This window comes from Macaca fascicularis, chromosome 3, assembly GCF_037993035.2.
Source record: "Macaca fascicularis isolate 582-1 chromosome 3, T2T-MFA8v1.1".
Taxonomy (NCBI): Eukaryota; Metazoa; Chordata; class Mammalia; order Primates; family Cercopithecidae; genus Macaca; species Macaca fascicularis.
In genome coordinates, this window is record NC_088377.1 from 178,114,650 (window position 1) to 178,131,562 (window position 16,913).

Consider the following 16,913-nt stretch of genomic DNA (forward strand, 5'->3'; position numbering starts at 1 on the left):
CTAGGATTCTTAAATTAATAGTTGGAGGTCTTACATTTAAATCTTTACTCCATCTTGAGTTAATTTTTGTATGTGGTAGAAGATAGGGATCCAGTTTCATTCTTCTGCATATAGATAGGCAGATGTCCCAGCACCATTTATTAAATCGAGAGGCCTTTCTTTATTGCTTATCTTTTTTTTACTTTGTCAAAAATCAGATGGCTGTAGGTATGCAGCTTTATTTCTGAGCTCTCTATTCTCTGCAAGTGAGTTTCCCAGACTGTATCTCTGCTTCTTTTTTTTAAATTTAACCAGTATCATGCTGTTTTGGTTACTGTAGCTTTAGTATAGTATAGTATAGTATAGTATAGTATAGTATAGTATAGTATAGTATAGTATAGTATAGTATAGTATAGTATAGTATAGTGTAGAGTGTAGCATAGTGTAGTTTGTAGTCAGATAATTTTATGCCTCCAGCTTTTTTCTTTTTGCTTAGGATTGCTTTGGCTGTTTGGGCTCTTTTTTGGTTCCATATTAATTTTTGAATAGTTTTTTCCTAATTATGTGAAAAAATGACAGTAGTTTGATGGGAATAGCATTAAATCTGTAGATTGCTTTGGGGAGTGTGGCCAAAATTTTAACAATATTAATTCTTCCAATCCATGAGCATGGAATATTTTTCCATTTATTTATGTCATCTATTTTTTTTTTTAAATCAGTGTTTTATAGTTCTCCTTGTGGAGATCTTTCACTTCCTTGGTTCGATGTATTCCCAGATATTTTTTTGTGTGGCTATTGTAAATGAGATTGCATTCTTGATTTGGCTGTCTGCTTGAATGTATAGAAATGTGTAGAAATGCTGTATAGAATGGTGTATAGAAATGCTGTATAGAATGGTGTATAGAAATGCTGCTGGTTTTTGTATATTAATTTTGTATCCTGAGACTACTGAAGTCATGTATCAGTTCCAAGAGCCTTTTGGTGGAGTCTTTAGGGTTTTCTGGGTATTAGAATTACATTGTCAGCAAAAAATGGTAGTTGACTTCTTTTTTCGTATTTGGATGCTTTTTATTTCTTGTCTTGTCTGATTTCTCTGGCTAGGGTTTCCAGTACTATGCTGGATGGGAATGGTGAGATTGGGCATTCTTGTCTTGTTCTAGTTTTCAAGGGAAACACTTCCAGCTTTTGCCTATTCTGTATGATGTTGGCTGAGGGTTTGACATTAATGACTCTTATTATTTTAACATATGTTCCTTTGATGCCTAATTTGATGAGATTTTTATCATGAAGACATGTTGGATTTTATCAAAGACTTTTTGCATGTCTATTGAGATAATCATACAGTTTTTGTTTTTAGTTCTGTATATGTGGTGAATCACATTTTCTGTGTCTACTGAGATGATCGTATGGTTTTTGTTTTTAAATTGCTTTTAATTCTGTTTATGTGGTGAATCACATTTATTGATTTGCATATGTTGAACCAACCTTGCATCACAGGAATGAAGCCTACTGGATTATGGTGAATTAACTCTTTGATGTGCTGCTGGATTCAGTTTCCTAGTATTTTGTTGAGGATTTTTACATCTGTGTTCATCAGGGATATTGGCCTGTAGTTTTCTTTTTTCATTTTATCTCCTCAGGTCTTGGTATGAGGGTGATGCTGGCTTTGTAAAATGAGTTAGAGAGGAGTCCTTTCTCCTTGATTTTTTTTTGAATATAGTTTCAGCAGAATTGTTAGCATATCTTCTTTGCACATCTAGTAGAATTTGTCTGTGACTCCATCTGGCCTGGGGCTTTTTTTGGTTGTAGATGTTCTATTACTGATTCAATTTTGGAACTAAATACAGGTCTATTCAGGTCTTTAATTTCTTCCTGAATCAATCTGCAGGGGAGGTTCATGTTTCTAAGAATTTATCCATTTCTTCTAGATTTTCTAGTTTGTGTGTGTAGAGGTGCTCATAATAGTCTCTGAGGATCTATTGTATTTCTGTGGGATTGGTTGTAATGTCACCTTTGTCATTTCTGACTTCGCTTTTCTGGATCTTCTCTTTTTCTTTGTTAATTTAGCAGTCTATTGATCTTGTTTACTTTTTTCAAAAAACCAACTTTGGTTTTTATTGATTCTTTATATGGATTTTTGTGTCTCAATTTAGTTCAGTTCTGCTGGAATTTTGGTTATTTCTTTTTCTGCTGGCTTTGGAGTTAGTTTGTTCTTGTTTTTCTACTTCCTCTAGGTGTGACATTAAATTGTCAATTTAGATCTTTCTTTTTGAGGTAGGCATTTAGCATCAAAGTGAAGTTTTGAAGTCTCACATGAAGTATCTATTTCCACATTTTCAGGTAAAATGGAACACAAGTAGTCTATTTCCAAATAATATGGCATACTGTTTTTCTGAGAGTTTAGCTTGTAGTAGACTCAGAGATAAATTCTAAGGTTATAGGACAGCAGTGACCTGGTTAATACACAGAGTTTACATTTCCCAGTATGGTTTCCCATTTAAAGGTACAGCTAAGTGGCAATGTCTCAGTAGTGCAATACATTTGTTTTATCTAAATTGTGTTCATTACCATCATTCCGGGATAGGATATACAGTTTTACTATGAGTATTTCTATGAGTACTTTTTTTCTGGACATAGGCTGGGTTTAAAAGATAAACTCCCAGGACTAGATAAACTGTAAGTTCCTCAGTCTCCTTCTTAAGTAAGAAGTAAAAACAAATTCCTCTCTTTTGTTATTCTTTTCAATAAAGTAATTTAATTTGACTTCATAAACTTTTTCCTCACCTGCCATAACCACTTTCAAAAGTGATATATTCCCACAAATTAGCCAAAATGTAGGCACAATTTTACTTTAGGAATTGTAGGTCCCAGCCTCTAACAAGTTGATCTCTTTCTTATGAAAACAATTTAAATCAGGCGACAACATCTGCCAATAAAATAGAACACCCCCCAACACACACAAACACAGAAGGAGAGACAGAGAGAGAGAGAGAGAGAGAGAGAGACAGAGAGAGAGAGAGAGAGAGAGAGAGAGGGAGAGAGAGAGATTGATTCAGGAGGCAATGGAGAACCTAGAAAGATTAGATTAGATGATGCATTTTGACAAGAAAGGAAGAATAAATCCCTGAATGGAGATACAAGATTCTGGGGAAATTACTCAACCTCTGTCATTGCTAAACCAATTTGTCTTTCTTCAGAGAATGCGATTCACATTAATAATCATAATTACTACAGTCATAAATTACAGATTATGACTGTGGTTCTTCAGGAAGATACACAGAGTTTGCTTTTCCCTTTACCCAGTGGCAAGTGGTGCACCTGCATCCCAGGTGGCAGCAGCACCTATTACTATGAAGGGGTGTGATGCTGATATCACATCTGCCAACTGCTCTCATGGTGTAACAAATGACATACTTCTGTGACTTGAGAAGGTGTGTTAGTCAGGATTTTCCAGAAAAATAGCACCAATATCATGTGTATATAAATAGAGATTTATTTTAAGAAAGTTATCCATGAGATTAGGAAGGCTGGTAAGTCCAAAAATCTGCAGAGTGGGCCAGTAGACTGGAGACCCATCAAACAGTCAAAGCTGCAGTTCAAGTCCAAAGACTTTTAGGCTGGGGACTCAAGGAAGAGCCAGTGCTGCAGCTCAAGTCTGAAAGCAGTCGATGGCAGCGTTTCCTTTCTCTCAGGAGAGGTACGTCTTTTGTTCTATTCAAACATTCAGATGATTAGAGAAGGCCCACCTGCATCATAGAGGGCAAACTACTTTATACAAAGATCATCTATTAAGTGTTAATCTCATCCAAAAATGTCCTTACAAAAAAATTAATGATGTTTGACTACATGTCTTAGGCACTGTGGCCTGAACATATATAAATTAACCTTTTATATCAATATATAAGTTAACTATCACAGGAGATTTAAAATTTTGCCTTTTGGTCTCTGATCTAAATTCTTACTCATTAGAAAATTTTTCTTTACATGGCCATAAAAATAATGTTAATACTACCTGTATGTCTAGGTTTAGATCACTTAGTCCAATGTAACAAGCATGTATATTTCCAATCCATTAATAAATAATCATATCTATTATCCCCAAGTACCTACTATGTGTCAGGCCCTGCACTGAGTGTTTTATATAATAATCCTACACAGTAGATAATATTATCTTCATTTCATAGATGAGTAAGCAGTTTGAAAATAATTGATTGACCTGCTTAAGAGACAGTTAAGTGGCAGAGATGAAAGTTAAAGTCAACTCTTCTATCATTAAATGTCATGCTTTCATACTATATTACTCTACCTTCCATGTAGCATGAACATTATCTGGAAACTCATATTCCTTTCTTTGTCTAGGCAATCCACAAGCTGGCCTTAACACCATAACTAAAAAAAGAGCAAGAATATCAACTATTTTTATTACAACTTAAAATTAATTAATATGATCAATAGAAATTAAAATGTTTTAAAAGTTTCAAGAACATAGTTCTTATGCAACAGTCTTTAATTGACAGCTGAAAATAGGATATATTTTACCATTCTGAGATGGTTCTTATCTAATCTAATATGAATAACATCACTGCTAACATTCCTTGAATAATTGTGTACATTCTACATAAGTAATTGCAGCAAAGGCGTTGTCAGAATAGCAAAGTGGCTCTCTCATGTCGGAAGAAGTACATCTAATTTAAACCTCCATATAGGCTTGTCAGTCTACTGTCTGGCAGAAATTCCATTAAAGCCAATGGTCTCTATCTGTGCCTTAGCCTTCGGTGGCAAGGAGCATGCGACAGTTCTCAAGGAACATAATCTGAGTAGTCCTATAATTTATTTGTTCATTTCATCTATTTATGAAAGGTAACAAGAGCACTAGTCATTTGGGAGAGGATTTACATAATTTAATTAAATGTGATCACTGCTTTCCTATCCTAAAGTACTGATGCAGTGGATAACATCCAGATCACACTTACTGTTTCCTCTCTACACCTTAAAGTCTTCAGTCACATATCAGGGAAGAGGAGACTTTAGTTGAATATGAAAAGTGAGCCTGCATTCTACAACAAAGAGCATATTCTTGTATTATCCATCAATTCTGCTGGTAGGTGGAAAAGGCACTTCTGGTTACCAATCCAGCAGGTTTTTTCCCCTCCCTTGCTGGTTGAGTCCTTATCTTCCATTATAAGTCAGGTATAAAACCCTATCAGCCTAAGTGAATCACGCTAATACCATTACCTTTTTCACAGATAGGTTTAGGGAGGGAAATATGACCCAGTCCTGGCTCCTGAAATGTAAGAAGTCTGCTGAAGGACTTTAGGGGAAGGATTTCTTGTTCTTCAAAAAAGACCCAGAGGAAGAGATGCTCCCTTCTTTTTCCACTGGATCTCATCATGTCTCCATAAATGAGATGTTTGGAGCAGTGATAATCACCTAGTGACCACAGAGAAAAAGCTTCCTTGAGTAACGGGCACAGTGTCAATGTTAGACAAAAGAGGTTCTGAGTTATTGATATATAAATGACCAACTGAATAAATTGGCCCTAAAACTGCACTTTCTGTCTCATGTTTGAGATAAAACTGTTTTCTTGGCCGGGCACAGTGGCTCACTCCTGTAATCCCAGCATTTTGGGAGGCCAAGGCAGGCAGACTGCTTGAATTCAGGAGAATGGGAAACATGATGAAAACCCATCTCTCAAAAACAAAAAAATCCAAAAAAAAAAAAAAAAAAAAGCCAAGCATGATGGCATGTGCCTGTGGTCCCAGCTACTTGGGAGGGTGAGGTGGGAGGATGGCTTAAGCCCGAGAGGTCGACGCTGCAGTTAGCCGTGATCATGCCACTGCACTCCAGCCTCGGTTATAGCAAAAAACAAACAAACAAAACACAACAACAACAACAACAACAAAACTTTTCTAGTTTCTTAACATATTGAGTCTAGGTTTTTTGTGACTTTGGATTAAATGGCTCTTTACTGATAAAATTAACCCTTTAGAATTCCACCCGGTGGCTGTACACTTTTCTTTGAAGGACACATGATTTATTTACTTGGTTTTCTACCAGTAACCTTACCCTTGATTATTAGTGAGTCATGCAGAGTCTCTCATTTCCAAAGAAGCATGTGTTGTGGAGAATGTGTTATAGGAAAGTCAGGCTTGTGCCACACTGTGGGATTGCTGCCCAAGAGTGCTATGGGGTGTGTGTAGAATACCAGCCACTACTACCAATTCTCCTTCCAGTATACATATATGCACACATAAGCACACACACACACACACACACACACACACACACACACACTGATAGGGAGGGAAGTATACCTTCAAAGTACCTAAATGCTTTGATCAATTGGACTATGTGGCTAATAACATTCACAGTCCTGTATGTATTGAAGGTGAAATTGGTGGTAGTCATTAATAGGACCACAAAAAATACGATATGCCCAGAATATCACTTTTATTGCAGTGAAGACTGGGGTGGAAGGCCTGGATTTAGGTTGTGAGCCAAATGGAACTGTTAATACCAAACCCAAGAATCAGGCACTTTATCGCCATCAGTCCAGTGAGGCTTCCAACATGCGAGAACAAAAGTAAACTCATAATTTTGGTGGGCATATTCACTCCCAAGATCAGAAAAAGGGTTGAGCTGAGCATAGTGCTATGAACTGGGCTGTGTTCCCTTAAATTCCTATGTGGGAACTTCCATTCCCATTGTGATATTTGGGATTTGAAGATGGGCCTTTTGGGAGATAATTAGTTTTAGATGAGGTCATGAGGGTGGCATCCTCATGGGAGAATTAGTTTCCCTGTAAGAAGAGACACCATAGAGCTTGTTTCTTCTTGCTCTCCACCATGTGAGGACACAGGGAGAAGATGACTTTCTGCAAGCCAGGAAGAGAGCCCTCATCAGGAACTGAATCCTCTGGTACCTAGATCTTGGACTTTCAGTCACCAGAATTGTGGCAAATAATTGTCGGTTGTTTAAGCCACCCAGGCTTCGGCATTTTGTTATAGCAGCTTAGGCAGAATAATACACACACCCACTGATTCTTCCAAGACTTACCAACAATATGAGGACCTCCTTAATGAGCAAGCAGGTGGAGAATAACCAGGCATCGTATTATTTTGACCTCTCTTCACAAGAAGAAAACTTTGGGAATGGAAAAGATGTGCACATTATCAAAATTATTTTTCTCTTCTCCCTCTCATTGTGAATCTCTGTGGGAGCAAGTTGTAGATGGGTGAGGGGAACAATGATTTCCTTCGGCAGTTCAGTAATTCTGCAGCAAGTTTCACTCTTGGATGTTGGTTCGTGTGTTCTGCCCTGGAGAAAAGGGACCAGTTGGTAGATGAGAAAGGGTAGTGATTTTTTTTTTGTCCTCCTGCAGAGAAGAAAGGAGTGTGAGGAAGGGCTGGGACTCATGAGGTCTAGCTCTTTGATTTTGTACTGAGAGCTGAGGCCCAGAGAGGTGAGTAACAGTATGGTGACCCAGGTTGTTCTTCATGGTATCCCACTGCTAGGAGTCAAAGATGTGGACTCCAATTCTACATAACAGGCTCAGTCTTCAATGATTATCTTTTGAACTCTTTGAACCTGCCAACCACAGGAGCAAAATTTACTAAGCATGAGATACATTTTGTTCTTTCCACTCTCATGAGTTTATTACTAAGTGTCCCTTAGCCTTAATTAAAGAATTAATATGCAGTTTTTGTGTTTGTCTGCAGATTTATATGGGAAAGCACTGTATATCTTTGGCTTAAAACTTGGTTGGATTTCTTAATCAAATGTTAAGAAAGTTATTCATATAATATATTCCAAGTTAAGTGGAAAAAAAGAGAAACACATTTATGTCTCCATCTTTAAAGGTTTTGCAAACATCAACCAGATTTTGCGAACATTGCTTATCTCTGCGAAGTGGGCTGAGTTAGCTGAGAGTAGGGGAAGAGAGGAACATATAATTTTGACTTTATATACTTGGATCTAAATTTTTGTTGAGCTATCATGTGATTAGTTACTTAAGTGGTTTGTTCTTCAGGACCTTCAAAAACAGGTTTTGGTATGCATGGAGATTTGAATTGCTCCTCGTTCTGTTTTATGAAGTCACTAGTTAAGAAAAGCACTCGCCTGTGGAAAAGTTTGGATATGGGAATCAAACAGGTCAGGATTTGACTTTCAGTTCTGCCTCTTCTTGTCTGTAAAAGGTCCTGCAAAGAATTCAATTTCTTTGTGTTTCCTCCTCTTTAAAATAAAGACTTGTACTGATTAGCAATAACATAAGTATCAAGTTTGTTACAAAACAGACATTAATAAAGTGCTGGCTACATAAGTAGAAGGGAGATCCTGAACTGCCACATATGGAGGATGATGGCTATCCCTGTTTACCCAATTATCCCACTGTAATTGCTACTAACACCCTTTTTCATTTTCACATCACTTGAACTGAATGATAAATTACATGGTTACCCTATAATAAGTCATATTAATGAGTTTGAACTTTATGCCAAAACCTGTGGAGAGATCCTGAGAGAGAAGACTATGCCCCAGAAGTCGTATGTTTCCAAAATTTTCACCAACCACAGAGGATGCCTGCCTGAGTAGTTAAGTGGCATGTTTAAAGAATAGAGGATGGTGTAATCCCAGCAGTAAAAGAAGAGAATCAAATGGTCTAAGGGAGTAGTGAATGATGAATCTGGCGATGGAAGGAGACAGGTATGAAATGAGGCCACTCTGGAGATGGGCTTTGAACGCATGCCTTCCTCTTTTCTGTTGCTGGTTTGTTTGCTTTTAAAATTTCAGTACTGAGAAGTATAAAATCGTTCGAATATTCCCACAAATTCATATTAAATTGGATTCTCTAGCTAATGCAGTGTTATTATTAGGGACTGAATCACTCACTCTGAAATCATCAGCTGATACATTTCAGAGATAAACGTTTAGTAGATGTGCCATTTCTTCTATTTCTACTTGCTGGATGGAATACAAACATCAAAAGATCTTACGGGGTGTAGATAAGAGGGCTGGATCATTCTTGTGTGCCTAAAAAGACACGGAAGAACATCCCAGGTAAAGACTTACTTAGAGACGGTCTCAGGTGTGGACATTAACATATTGTTCTTTCAGAGTGTGGAGTGTACTCTAAAGTAGGGAATACCCTGTGTGCAAGGGGAGCATGCATTTATTCATGGAGTAGAGAACCAGATCAGATTCCATTTTCTGTTCCAGTTATTCTTAATCAGAAAATGCATACATATTACCCAGGGAGTTTTTGAAAAATACACATGCAGGAGCACTACACCAGACCTACTAAATTAGAATGGATGAGTGGAGGTCTAGTGAATCATGAAAACTTTCTGGGTGAGTCTGATGTACACCCTGGGTTAAGAACTAATGCTCTAGGCCTGTGGTTCTTAAATTTTTTCATGAATGAAGTGGCTTCAAGGCTTGATAAAATTCAGATTTCTTGGTCCCCTGTCCAGAGCTCCTGATTCATAGATTTTAAGAATACAAAGTGAGCATATGTATTTCTAACAGGTTCCCAGGTGATGCTGATGCCCACACTTTGAGAATCACTTCTTTAGGCTGTCCCCTTCTTAATCTCTACCCTCACTGCTTTAATTCAGGAGATATAGTTTCTTGCCTGGACTATTACTGTAGATTTTCATCTTGTGTCATTACCTTCCACTTAATCTGTTGCTAGAGTGATCTTCCTAAAATAAAAAGTTTATCTACCTACCTATCATCTATCTATCTATCTATCTATCTATCTATCTATCTATCTATCTATCTATTAGTTTCATTCATGGTTCCTGGCTTGTAACTCCCATAGCGCTTGTTACTTTCTTTTAATATAGTGTTCGAACACTTTAGGCCTCAGAATACAGTCTCTCTCTGTCTCTCTCTCTCTTACCTTTTCCTACCCTCCTCTCACCTGTTCTTTTTTTCTCCCCAAGGCAGGCTTTCCCCCACTTTTCTGTCTTGGAGCTAGCCATAAAGAAATTCTCTGACTTACCTTGTCTGATTTTAGGTCATAAGACCCCCATTTCAGAAGGGGTCCTGCCTGATGCCTGGGAAGAAGAAATACTGCACGGAGATGCCAAGAAAAATCAGGACAGGCCTCGCTGGGTTTCCTCACTTAGTCCATCAGTATTAGATAATACCCCTTTTGTCCAGTCACATCTCTACTCAATTATCAATCATGCCTATCAAATGCAATCTCCAGAGAAGGCTTAAGAAGAAAGGGTGTGAAGAGCTTCTGGACAGCTGAATTCATGGAGGCTTGCAGGAAGGAGAACAATAACTCATCATGTGCCAAAAGGGTAGTGCAACCCAGCTCCACAGAGACAGAAGCTCCTGTGCTCAGGACCCTTCCAGACCTCGCCTTGGATATGTTTTCATACGGCTGTTTATTTCTATCCTTTAAATATTCTTTATCATAAATTCATAAATGTAAATAAGTGTTTCCCTGAGTTTTGTGAGCTGCTCTAACAAATTAATTGAGCCTAAAGAGGGGGTCCTGGGAACTCCAACTTGAAGCCAAACAGTTAGAAGTTCCAGAGGCTTGGACTTGCAAATGATGTCTGAAGTAGGGGCAGTCTTAAGCCCTCAACCTGATGGATCTGATACCATCTCCAGGTAGATAGTGTCAGAGTTGAATCTGATTGGAGGACATACAGCTGGTGTCCACTGCAGAACTGATTACTTGTATATTAGCTTGTTTTCATGCAACTGATAAAGACATACCCAAAACTGGGGGAAAGAAAGGTTTAATTGAACTTAAAGTTCCACTTAGCTGGGGAGGCCTCACAATCATGGCAAGAGGTGAAAGGCTCTTCTTCTTACATGGCGGCAACAAGAGAAAATGAGGAGGCAAAAGTGGAAACTGCTGATAAACCCATCAGATCTCCTGAGACTTATTCACTACCATGAGAATAGCATGGGAAAGACAGGCCCCCATGATTCAATTACCTCCCCCTGGGTCCCTCCCACAACACGGGAATTCTGGGAGACACAATTCAAGTTAAGATTTTGGTGGGGACACAGCCAAACCATGTTGCTTGCTTGTTGATGGGGAGAAATCCCCCACAGATTTGATCATGGAACTTTTCTGTGCTGATTGTTGTGGTGTGAGAGTAGAGAAAAAACAATTTGTGTTTTTTTGTCCATACAATATCTCAATACCTTAAAGTGTCTTCATGACTCCTCACTTAATTAAGTAAAACTTTATGGAACTCTTTGGTCCCTGCTGTCACACCAGGCTCATCTCCCACTGCTCAGCCGTGCTGTGACGCTTGTCTTCAGAGCAGACCAAATTCTCCCAGATAATAGCGCATTTATTATTGTTGCTGCAAAGCAGGGAGGAGGACAGACTTCCAGAGGTCCTATTTAGACTTTTCCATTTCTGCTTCTAGCTTATAGGCTTGGGCAATTTACTTTGCCTCTTTGTTATTTCTTTATCTTTTCACTCTCAATCAATGTCTTAATAAATAGATATCTTGATTTTAGAGTAGTCTAATTAATCAATATTTTCTTTATTGTTGGTACATTTTATGTTACATTTAGGTATTCTCCTAAATTCTAGGACATGTATTTATTGTTTTACCTATCACAGTTAAGTGTGTTAGGTGTAGGGTATTCTTGTGTATGGTTTCTCCCCATGTGAATAAAAGTTATTCCAACACTATTTATTGTAAAAGTAATTCTCTCTCTCTCTCCATACATATATATACATATAGCTGCTGTGGAACCATTTTATTTTTCAAGGAATCTCCCACTCATCCTTGAACACCAGTTTGGATAACACTTCTTTTGAAGAGCCAGGTCTGCATTCTCTATGTAAAGTGTTTCTGTCTTTGATCACTTAGTCTCTTTCTTTGATCACTTATAGTATTTAATTCATGTTTCCATGGTAATACTTAGTAGTTCTCTCTCAGTCATCTATGAGCCTCTAAAGAGAAGATTTTGTTGTTATTGTTTGGTAATATGGCTCCTCTAGAAGCCTAGCCACAGTGTTTAAAAATATTGGTTAAATGAATACTTTGTTAAACAACCAACTGGGAAACCCTAACCATTGGGTCATGGTCCTCATAGAAGATGAGAATGATGGTTGTGAAATAAGACAGAACAGGACGCCTGAACACAAGGGACCAAATGCCACGTAGAACAGAAGCTGTTAGCCAGTTATCCTCTTCTCTTCCTCTCTAACCTTGTATCAGCCAATCACAAAGTCTATCATCTGTTTTTCTCAGGAAAATCTAAGAAGGGAAAGTCTTAGACAACTAAGAAGTATAGAATCAGAAATAGTTGATGTTTTGTGTAGGGAATGAAAATTATTCAAAAAATTTGGATATATTTTGTTTTGAAGCAGAGCATATCTACAGTAAAATGCACCAATCTAACTGTACAGCTTGATGGATTTTTACAAGGTGTACACACCCACATTACCAACACTCAGATCAAAATATAAACATTTATCTTACCTCAGAAGCCTCCTTTGTGGCACCTGCCAGTTATTCTCCTCAAAAGGAAACCATTGATTTTATTTCTGTAACCATTTTTGCCTTTTTTGAATTGAATTTGAATTAAATGGAATTTTACCACAGGTCCTTTTGTGGCTGCTGTTTTTGCCCATCATGTGTCTAACAGAGTTAGTCATATTTTTGAGTGAAGCAATAGTTTATTTTCTCATTGTTTTATAGTTTCTATTCGTAGAATATACTATAATTTATTTATTCATTCCACTGTTGATGAACACTTGGGTCATTTACAGTTTTTGACGTTTAAAAATTGTACTGCTGTGAATATTCTTGTAAAAAGTCTGGTAGTCAAATTATTGGGCCATAATGTGGCAGATAGACCCTAAGGTGACCCTCAGTGATCTTTACCTTCCTGGTATCCAAACCTTTGTGTACTTCCCTACCCCACAAAGTGAGGACAGGACCTACAACTTGCTTTTAACCCATAAAATATGGCAAAGGTGATAAGATACCACTCCTTTTCTGAGGTTCCACTATGTAGCACAGGAAATGAGATAGCACTCCTGTAATTATGTTATGCTACATAGGAATATGGCATAGTAATTGGAGCAAGAGGTGCTACTTGCTGGTTTGTTGAAGTGAACAGTTATGTTGAGAGAGCCCACTTGGCCAGGAACTGTGGGTGGCCTCTAAGACTTGAGGCCAGCCTCTTTTTAGTAAACAGAATAAAGCTGAGACCCTCAGTCGTACAGTCCAAAGAAAATAAGTTCTTCCAACAACCTGAATAAGCTAAGCTTGGAAGCATATCCTTCCCCACCTGAACTTCTGGATGAGCACACAGTGAAACTGACACCTCGCATTGTGTGAGATCCTGAACAGAAGACCCATCTAATCTGTGCCCACAACTCCTGACCTGGAAAGTGTAAAATAATAAATGTGTGTTTCAAGCTGCTAACTTTGTGGTAATTTGTTATTAATACGAAGTTTTTGACAATAAAAACTAATATATAGAGAGTATGCATGAGCTTCTAAACATTGGTAGGTAATGTCAAATTATTTCAAAAATTGTGGTATATATTTATGCTATCAATAAACAAGAGTTTCATTTATTCTTCATCTTTGACAATATTTGACACTCTCAGGATTGTTTTCAATTACGGTCATTCTAATGAGTGTAACTTCCTTCTGTATTTTTATTATGACCAGGTTTGTAAAACAACTTTTCATATACTTATTGGCCAATTATGTTACAAGTGCCTGTCAAGGTCTTTGGCCAATCAATTTCTTATGGATGCATTATTTATAGAGTCTAGATACGAGTCCTTTATCATGTAATGAATTATAGAATTGTTATTCCGCTCTGGTTTATCTTTTCACTTTCAATCAATGTCTTAATAAATAGATATCTCGATTTAGAGTAGTCTAATTAATCAATATTTTCTTTATTGTTGGTACATTTTATGTTACATTTAGACATTCTCCTAAATTCTAGGGCATGTATTTATTGTTTTACCTATCTCAGTTAAGTGTATTATATGTAGTTTATTCTTGTGTATGGTTTTTCCTCATGTGAATAAAAGTTATTCCAACACTATTTATTGTAAAAGTAATTCTTTCCTTACTTTATTTTAGTGGCACCTTTATAGCATTTGTGGGGATACATTTTAGGACTCTTCATAGCTCTATTTGTCTATGTTGTGTCAACGCCATATGGTCTTAATTATATTAGTTTTAACTTAATTTTTTTTTGCTGTTTAAAAATTTATTTTTTTCTTCAACTTTTAAGTTCAGGGGTACATATGCAGGATATGCAGGTTTGTTACATAGGGAAATGTGTGCATGGTGGTTTGCTGCACAGATCATTCCATCACCTAGGTATTAAGACCAGCATCCGTTAGCTATTCTTCCTGGTACTCTCTTTCTACCAATGCCCCCACTCCCCAACAGGCCCCAGTGTGTGTTGTTCCACTCTACATGTCCACGTGTTCTCATCATCCAGCCCCACTTATAAGTGAGAGCATGCGGTGTTTGGTTTTCTTTTTATGGGTTAGTTTGCTGAAGATAATGGCTTCCAACTCCATCCATGTCTCTGCAAAAGACATAATCTCATTCCTTTACATGGCTTCATGGTATTTCATGGTATATAGGTACCACATTTTCTGTATTCAGTCTATCATTGATGGGCATTTAGGTTGATTCCATGTCTTTGCTATTGTGAATAGAGCTTCAATGAGCATACATGTGTATATATCTTTAAAATAAAATTGATTTATATTCCTCTGGGTATATACCCAGTAACAGAATTTCTGGGTCAAATGATATTTCTGTTTCTAGGTCTTTCAGGAATCACCACACTGTTTTTCACAATGGTTGAACTAATTTACACTCCCACCAATCGTGTAAAAATGTTTCTTTTTCTCCATAATCTCACCAGCATCTGTTGTTCTTTGACTTTTTAATAATTGCTATTCTGACTGGCACGAGATGGTATCTCATTGTGGTTTTGATTTGCATTTCTCCAATGATTAGTGATGTTGAGCTTTTTTTCCCCAAATGTTTGTTGGCTGCATTTATGTCCTCTTTTAAGAAATGTCTGTTCATGTTCTTTGTCCACTTCTTACTGGGGTTATTTGTTTTTCTAAATTTGTTCAAGTTTCTGTAGAGTCTGGATATTAGACCTTTGTCAGATGGATAGATGGCAAAATTTTTCTCCCATTCTGTAGGTTGTCTGTTCACCCTGATATTAGTTTCTTTGCTGTGTGGAAACTCTAGTTTAATTAGATCCCATTTGTCAATTTTTGCTTTTGTTGCAATTGCTATTGGTGTTTTCATCATGAAATTTTTGCCAGTGCCCATGTCCTGAAGGGTATTGCTTAGATTTTCTTCCAGGTTTTTTTATAGTTTTGGGTTTTACATTCAAGTCTTTAATTTATCTTGAGTTAATTTTTTGTATATGATGTAAGAAAGGGATCTAGTGTCAATTTTTTATATATGGCTAGCCAGCATTCCTAGCACTATTTATTAAATAGGGTTGCTTGTTTTTGACAAGTTTGTTGAAGATCAGATGGTTGTAGGTGCGTAGTCTTATTTCTGAGTTCTCTATTCTGTTGCATCAATCTATGTGTCTGTTTTGTAGCAGTATCATACTGTTTTGGTTACTGTAGCCTAGTAGTATAGTTTGAATTTGGGTAGTGTGATGCCTCCAGCTTTGTTATTTTTTGCTTAGGATTGTCTTGGCTATTCAGACTCTTTTTGGCCCACATAAATTTTAAAATAGCTTTCTCTAATTCTGTGAAGAAAGTTGATGGTAGTTTGATGGAAATAGCATTGAATATGTAAATTACTTTGAACAATATGCCTATTTTCATGATATTGATTCATCCTATCCATGAACATGGATGTTTTTCCATTTGTTTGCATCTTCTCTGATTTCCTTGAGCAGTGGTTTTTAGTTCTCCTTGAAGAGGTCCTTTATTTACTTTTTTAGCTGTATTCCTAGGTATTTGATTATTTTTTGTAGCAATTGTTAATGGGAGTTTATTCATGGTTTGGCCCTCTGCTTGCCTGTTGTTGCTTACAGGAATGCTAGCTATTTTTGCACACTGATTTCATATTCAGAGACTTTGCTGAAGTTGATTATCAGCTTAAGATGTTTTGGGCCTTAGACAGTAGTGTTTTCTAGATATAGGATCATGTCATCTGCAAACAAAAATAATTTTTGACTTCCTCTCTTCCTGTTTGAATATCCTCTATTTCTTTCTGTTGCCTGACTTCCCAAGACTATGTTAAATAGGAGTGGTGAGAGAGGTTGTCCTTGTTTTGTGCTGGTTCTCAAGGGGAATGCTTGCAGCTTTTGCCCATTCACTATGATATTGGCTATGGGTTTGTCATATATGGCTCTTATTATTTTGAGATACGTTTTATTCAAACCTAGTTTATTGAGGGTTTTTAACATGAAGAGGTGTTGGATTTTATCAAAGGCCTTTTCTGCATCTATTGAAACAATCATGTGGTTTTTGTTTTTCTTCTGTTTATGTGAAGAATCACATTGATTTATTTACCTATATTGAACCAACCTTGCATCCCAGGGATGAAGCCAACTTGATTGTGGTGGCTAAGCTTTTTGTTGTGCTGTTGAATTTGGTTTGCCACTATTTTATTGAGAATTTTTGCATCAATATTCAGCAAGGATATTGGCCTGAAGTTTTCTTTTTTTGTTGTATCTCTGCTGGGTTTTGGTATCAGGATGACGTTATCCTCATAGAATGAGTTAGGGAAGAGTCTCTTCTTTTCATTGTTTTTGGAGTACTTTCAGTAGAAATGGTACCAGCTCTTCTTTGTATCTCTGGTAGAATTCAGCTGTGAATCCATCTGATCCTGGGCTTTTTTTCTTGGCAGGCTATTTATTACTGCCTCAATTTCAGGACTCTGTATTGTTCTATTCGGAGATTTAGTTTCATCCTGGTT

At 37.2% G+C, this 16,913-nt stretch overlaps 1 long non-coding RNA gene across 2 annotated transcripts in view; it reads left to right on the plus strand.

The window, feature by feature from the left end:
- LOC102141289 (uncharacterized) overlaps positions 1 to 16,913 on the plus strand; it is a 133,876-nt gene that overhangs the window by 96,885 nt on the left and 20,078 nt on the right. The window contains exon 3 of one of the 2 annotated variants that reach the window (XR_001489724.3): positions 9,998 to 11,334. The exons of the other annotated variant lie outside the window; for it this stretch is intronic. This is a non-coding gene — a long non-coding RNA (uncharacterized lncRNA). Of the gene's footprint in view, positions 1 to 9,997; positions 11,335 to 16,913 lie in introns of those variants that run through there. 2 annotated transcript variants of the gene reach the window in all.